Raw genomic sequence first — 6,424 nt, 5'->3', positions numbered from 1 at the left:
GGATAGAAGAAACTATCCTACAAGCTATCCCACCAGGGCATAATAGAAATAAATAGCATCAGTAGCACACAACAGGTACCTTACAAATATTGTCGTACTCCCTAACCTTTGCCATTGTATCTAACTTCCTTCAGATTTTCAAACATGGCTCACAAATAAGGAAGCCAAAGGCATCAAAAAAAAGATTACTGAAATTCTGAAAGGAAATTAATGAGATTATTGAAAACATAAGCATTATAGGTGATTTTTAATATTAGAATATTATGAAATTATATATAAAATTATTGTACAGAATTAGTTTCATTAGTCTCTGTTTTTAAAAGCTTCCAGCAAGAATTCTGTTGCTGGTCCTGGAAACAGGAACTAATTGAGAACTTTTTTTTTTTTTTTTTTCCAGGAAAGGGCTATCTTCCCCTTCTGTGGAATAGGACTTGAAATATTCTAGTCCATATTCCTGGATGAGCTTCCATATCTAAACTTTCCACTGCTTCTGTCATTTGGCAGTGAACTCCCAACTGGTAAGCATCAGGTCCCAGAATTCTTTCATTTTATCCCACATTTCAGCCATTCCCTCTCCATCTCCAGAAGAAATACAAATTACCTTTGATCTCAGGACTTCTGAACATTTGTGGAGTAATTTCAGTGCACTCATATACTCTGCTTGTATCCTTTGAGCTGCCATAGTCAAGCCTCCATCAGATTTAGGTATGGGCATCAGATCTGCCATCTCAATTGTACCCCTTTTGTTAACCCACTCTTTTTCTTCTCCTCTTGGTGGCAATAATGAAATGCACATGTCAACCATGTCAGCAACAGCAAACTCTGATTGGCCCACACCTACAGTTTTAAGGAGAATGTCACATCCCTTGCCTTCACACAACAGAATGCTTCATTTGTGATCCTTTTTCCACCTCCTTAAGTCACTCTAGTAAGAGATGGCCTGATGTATGCATTTGTATCTCTTGATAACTCAATTATTCAGGTTTTATCACCTAAAAGTGAGCCACCACTAGTACAAGAAGTGTTCACAGCTAGCGCAGATAATTTATGCCCCCTCTCAAGTTTTTTTTCAAAATATTCTATAAATGTTGATTTTCCAGCACCAGGAGGGTCAGAGAATCCCCCTCAAAATGCTAATGGTTTTCTTTTAATTGTTCTTGATCTCTGTGGTAGATTAATACTTTCTGAAGAAGCACCTGGGCTAACTATCTTTTCCTTTCATGAGTTGATTCTATAAGAGTTACGGACTCTGCTAAGCAGGCCCTTTGTCCTTGGATTAAAGCAGCGTAAAATTTATCCACAAATCATTGTTCTTTATCAGAAATCCTTCTGTTCATTCTTTTAATGTTGTTTGTACACATAATTTTTCCTTTAAACCAATTGACAGCAGCAGCCACTTTGTACAGTGGAGTCCAGGAAAATTAACTGGCTGAGCAGATGGGATTCCTTATCTGGGATGAGTACTTGAGTGAAAGATGAAGTGATTAATGTTAGAAAGGGGTGCTTAAAGGGCCTTTTCTGAAATGCTGGTGAGGATGTGTAACGGCATGGAAACATTCATTTTGTTTGTTACTGAAGAAAACACTAATTTTTTTTTTTTTTTTTTTTTTTTTTTTTTTGGCTAATGTGATTTGTTACCTACAGTTCTGAGGCTAGGCAAAGTCCAAATCAAGTCATCACCAAGGTAATGCTTTCTCCCAATAGACTGTGATGTTCTGGGGCTGACTGCAGGTGATCCTTCGACTTTGGCTTTTCTGTCACGTGGAAATGCATACGGTAGCCTCTCCTGGCTTCCCCTTTCTCTTCCGGCTTCTGTTGACTTTCAGCTTCTGGCTGCTCCCTAGAGCTCCCTGGTGGAAATTATTAACTGAGAACATTATTCTCTTATTTGGTAGAGTTACATCTGAATATCTCATAAGGCTTCAATAATTGCCCTTCTATTATGTTAGCTGTCAATATGAATTATATGTAGCCACCATAGCATGCCAATATTAACTCACACAGTCTGATTCTGTAGATACCTGCTCATATAAGGTTCCAACCACATTTTTCATACTGAGTATTCAAAGGAGGAATAGAGAGCAATGCTGCTAAGCGAGGCAAGCAGAAGTGATGTGTGTCCTTTCATACTCAGGTGGTTGTCTTAACATTATATCAAACAACTCAATATTTCAGCAGACCACCATCAGTAACAAAATGGCAAGTGTGATCCAAAGGTAGGGGTACTTAGAAGTCTCTGAAAGAACAAGTATAGTGGGCATAACCAAAAAATAACCCAGTCAATATCAAACAGCTACTATTGAGACTGGTGATTAAATGATGATAGGTGATGTATTTTCTCCAAATAACATAGAAGGGAGTTAAAAAATTGCATAAGTAGGCTTAAAACCAATTTTTCTTATAGGGAATAAAGTCTGGGGACAGTTTTTCTTTAGCATCATATCTGAGAATAACAGCACAGCAGTGTATTTTCCTGCACTGAAATGGTACTGTGAGAAAAAAACTAACAGGATATTTCTCTAGCAACATTTCTCATTCATGTGCTGATACAATGTCCCTCTTTTCTTCATTCCATTTATTACCTCTCTTTACTCAGATTGGTGTTCCATATGGGAGACTTCACCACAGCCATGCTGTCTATCCATAGTTCATGCAGGAATATTGGAATTGCTATACTTTCCTATATTGTCTATTAGGATGAAGGAGATAAAGGAAGATGGGATTAACTCTGAGACTAGTAATCCCACTACTTTCCATCATTCATTCCTTGTTAGCCAGTGAGATGAAATTACCCTAATACCATTTTATTTTAGAAGATACACAGACAAATTCAGAGGAATTGACATAGTGCCCTAAACACCAGCATCTTATTCAGTCAGGTCGCATAAAAGAGAAGTCTTGGAGCCATTGGTGCAAATGGGGAAAAATAAGGAGTTGGGTGACCACACCCCCTCCCAGTCATTCCAAGCTCCACACCACCTAAATTTTTCAATAGATTTTCTACTTTCATATTTAGATAAAGATAAATTATATCCATTTGAGCCAGCCAACAATTTTTAATCCACCTGATTCTCTCATTTCTATAGCCACACATTTCATTTTATATCCAAGTAATCAATCAAGCAAACATGTGAGTCATAAGGATAGCATACTTTGTATGATGTAATGATTTGAGGAATATTTTGGAACATTGGCAGCAGGGAAACATGTAGCTTTTCCTGTTGATCTACAAATGGGAGAATAAATTGATACACAATACCTTGTTCAACACTCTTAATAGTATTCTGAGCTGTTTGTAGAACAAAAAGTAGGCAAAAACCCAACTGGCTGCTTGTCTAATACAGACAGGATCCATTTGAAGCCATTTGGTTCTCTTGGTAAGGGTTCTATATAATATAATTCCCAGCTAAGTGCAGAAACTTGTCCTCAGGAAACCTATACATACTTGTCTTTCCTGTTTACATTCTATACAGTATTTCACCACATTAGTAGCTTTGGCAGATGAAAAAGGCATATATTCTTTTCTGCCTATGTGGCATAACTTGAATATACCTGTCTCTGTTTATTTCAAGTACTTACCTCTAGGAGCTAAACTAGGGTACCCGACTTTGTATTCCAGTCTCTTTATTATCTGGTAACCAGTGACCGTACACACACCCCACTTTAATTATTCCTTGACATATCCACATGGAATTTTATAATTGCATTAGCAATTCAAGTGTATTCTTAAATGTCCAATAATTCCATTGATTTTTTAAGGCAGGCATGGGTCATGGGTCAGTAAACCACTATAATAATTTGTTTTGCAAGCACTTTTTGACCTTTTAAAATCCAAGAGCACTATAAGGTTTTGGATGTTTCCATTAATCAGGGGCTTTCCTCCAGAAAATGGTGAAGGTTTGAGTCATTTTTAGCCACACCCACAGCATCTGTGAATAATCTACTGACATAAAGGAAATCTGCACGAGATGCCATTTTCTACCCATATACCTGAACATTGACAATATTATTGATCATCGCCCAAGAATCAATGCATATCTAAAAATTACCCAATTCCCTTTTCATTGCCTTGCATATTGGCCTCAATTCTGACCACTGTGTACTTACTCTTGACTTCAACTAAGTATTTATCATCTGCAGGGAAAATAGCTGTGTGATTATAAACTACTTGTTTCCCTTGATTTGGGACTCCCATTAGTAAATCTTGATTCTGACTTTGCTTTAGCGGGGAGAGAATCCTAAGTTTCTGACCGTTCAAAATTAGAAACTATCAGTTTTACTAAGAGTTTTATCATTTGTCCCAGAACCAGAGCTGCAAACTGATCATGGATAACATATATTTTTCCAGAAATATCACCAGTAGTTTGACCTTGTATATGCAGTGCCACTTCATGAATGAATTCCACTGAGCTGCTTATTACATTTTGAAATAAATGTCTCTGATGTTACCAATGATTTAATGGGCATTTTAGGTCCAAGAATTAAATGGTATCTCTCAATGTTTGCAGCTGTCTCCTATAAATCCAAGTAAAAGACCATAGACATTTTTTCAAGGGAGTACATTTAGTTGTAGTATTATCGTCTTACTATTTGTTCCTTCTGAGACTCAAGTTTTCCTATATCCATATGGCTGATCTTTCCAAAATATTTTGCATGTTATTATGCATTTATATCACTCTAACAGTACCAGTTGGGGTAAACTTCTCTTCAAATTCTAAAAGACTGTTTTCATTCTCTATACTATTCCAATACACTTTATGGGGAAGTTCGTATCATCTTTCGTATTGTTTTGACAGGACGTCCGTATGAGAGGAGCCTTAAAAGGCATCATGAAGTCTTCTTATTTGTTTGTTTCATTACTGTATATGATATGTCTCTCATGGCCACAACTAGTATTATTCCAATGAATTTATTAGGCTGTTACTTATATTTTAGCCAAAGTAACTATCCTAGGTTATCATATGTGCTGCCACCCCTCTCCAGTATTCCTTGGCTTCCTACTATGAGAGGGAATTTAGCATATTATCAGCTCAATACACTGAATCAACTTAGTTTTGTGCTGGAGAATTCAGGTCCCTTTAGAGGAGGACACATAATTTCTATCATAGACAATCAGTGTATTTAGCTAAATTGACTGACATTATCGTTAGCTAATACTATTGCTGAGTAGAATGCCTTTTTGGATTTTCTGATCAGATTTCACCATGTTTGGCATGGTGGAGATTATTGGTAGAACTGCTTTAGAGTAAACAGTTTCCTAGGCATTCACTATTTTCATATTTCAAAAAGAAACTTTATAAAATATGGTTAGGACCCATGATTTTATCTTGTTTTAAGAAAATATAAACTTTCTTTTTTATTTTTCTTTCTATATGATGAACACAGGGAATGTGTGCAATTAGAACAAAGCAAAGAATGTGTTGGTATAACTTGACAAGATGCTTGCAGACCATTCACACATACATGCATTCTAATCAAGCAGTCAGATACACATGATGACACCAGAAGATATATATATTTTTTTCCTTTCTAGTTTTCTACCCTATTAATATGCAAAACACTATGGAAAGTCTCCTTAATGCTAGTCATTTTCACCATAGCATCAGTCTCCACTCCAAGTTTTCTTTCTTTTAATATTTTATTTTTGTTCTCTAGGACATATCACAGAATATTTAAAAACAGCATCTAGAGTCATTCCCAATTTGAAATTTTAATAATTATGCATTGAAAGTTTAAATGAGAATCTGATGTTATAATTCAGGTATTTATCAAGTAACATGCACACAAATATATGGTCAAAAAAAAATTAAGAAGATAAACTGCTTTTTCAGTTTTTTAGTGCCATTTACATGTTATGTGTCATGTACTCATGAAAATTTTCTTAATGTGTAAATATCTTCATTGAAAATGAATGGAATATATATACATGATATATATATATATACACACACACACACACACACATAATCGTACTATTCAAATGATAAGAAAATATAAACAATATGTGTTTCTTACTTTGGTTTTAGAATTAGTATTTTCAATTGCTACTCAAACAATCTCATTGAAATCTAGATTTTCTGTTAAATAGCCTATTTGTTCAGTATATCCCCATCACAAAGCATCAAAAGCATTTTAATGCTACTGGATTTAAATGGCTCAGGAAAATTCTTGCTAAATAAATGAATTTTTATAGTGTTAAATGGTGTGGCTTAATTTTATATACTTGAAAAAGACACTCAGACATTTTAAGGATCTTTTTTTTTTTATTTTCTTCCTCTCAGGCTTGAAGGTTACTTATAAAGAACCAAGTAACTTTAAATTGATTGAATTTACCTACTTTATCTCAGTACTTTAAGGAATAATGAAAGGTGCCCTTCTATAAAATCTTTGCCAACAATACTAGCTGCGGATCAATTCAGTCCAA

The 6,424-nt window shown here is 35.3% G+C and overlaps 1 pseudogene; it reads right to left on the bottom strand.

Annotated features, from left to right (window-relative positions):
* Positions 1–281: 281 nt before the first annotated feature.
* Positions 282–2,632, bottom strand: LOC119506005 (annotated as a pseudogene).
* Between the last annotated feature and the right edge of the window lie 3,792 nt (positions 2,633–6,424).

The sequence above is a fragment of the Choloepus didactylus genome, chromosome 11, assembly GCF_015220235.1.
Source record: "Choloepus didactylus isolate mChoDid1 chromosome 11, mChoDid1.pri, whole genome shotgun sequence".
In the NCBI taxonomy this organism is placed as follows: Eukaryota; Metazoa; Chordata; class Mammalia; order Pilosa; family Megalonychidae; genus Choloepus; species Choloepus didactylus.
Note: the sequence above shows the minus strand (reverse complement) of the source record. Positions and strands in the feature narration are given on the sequence as shown.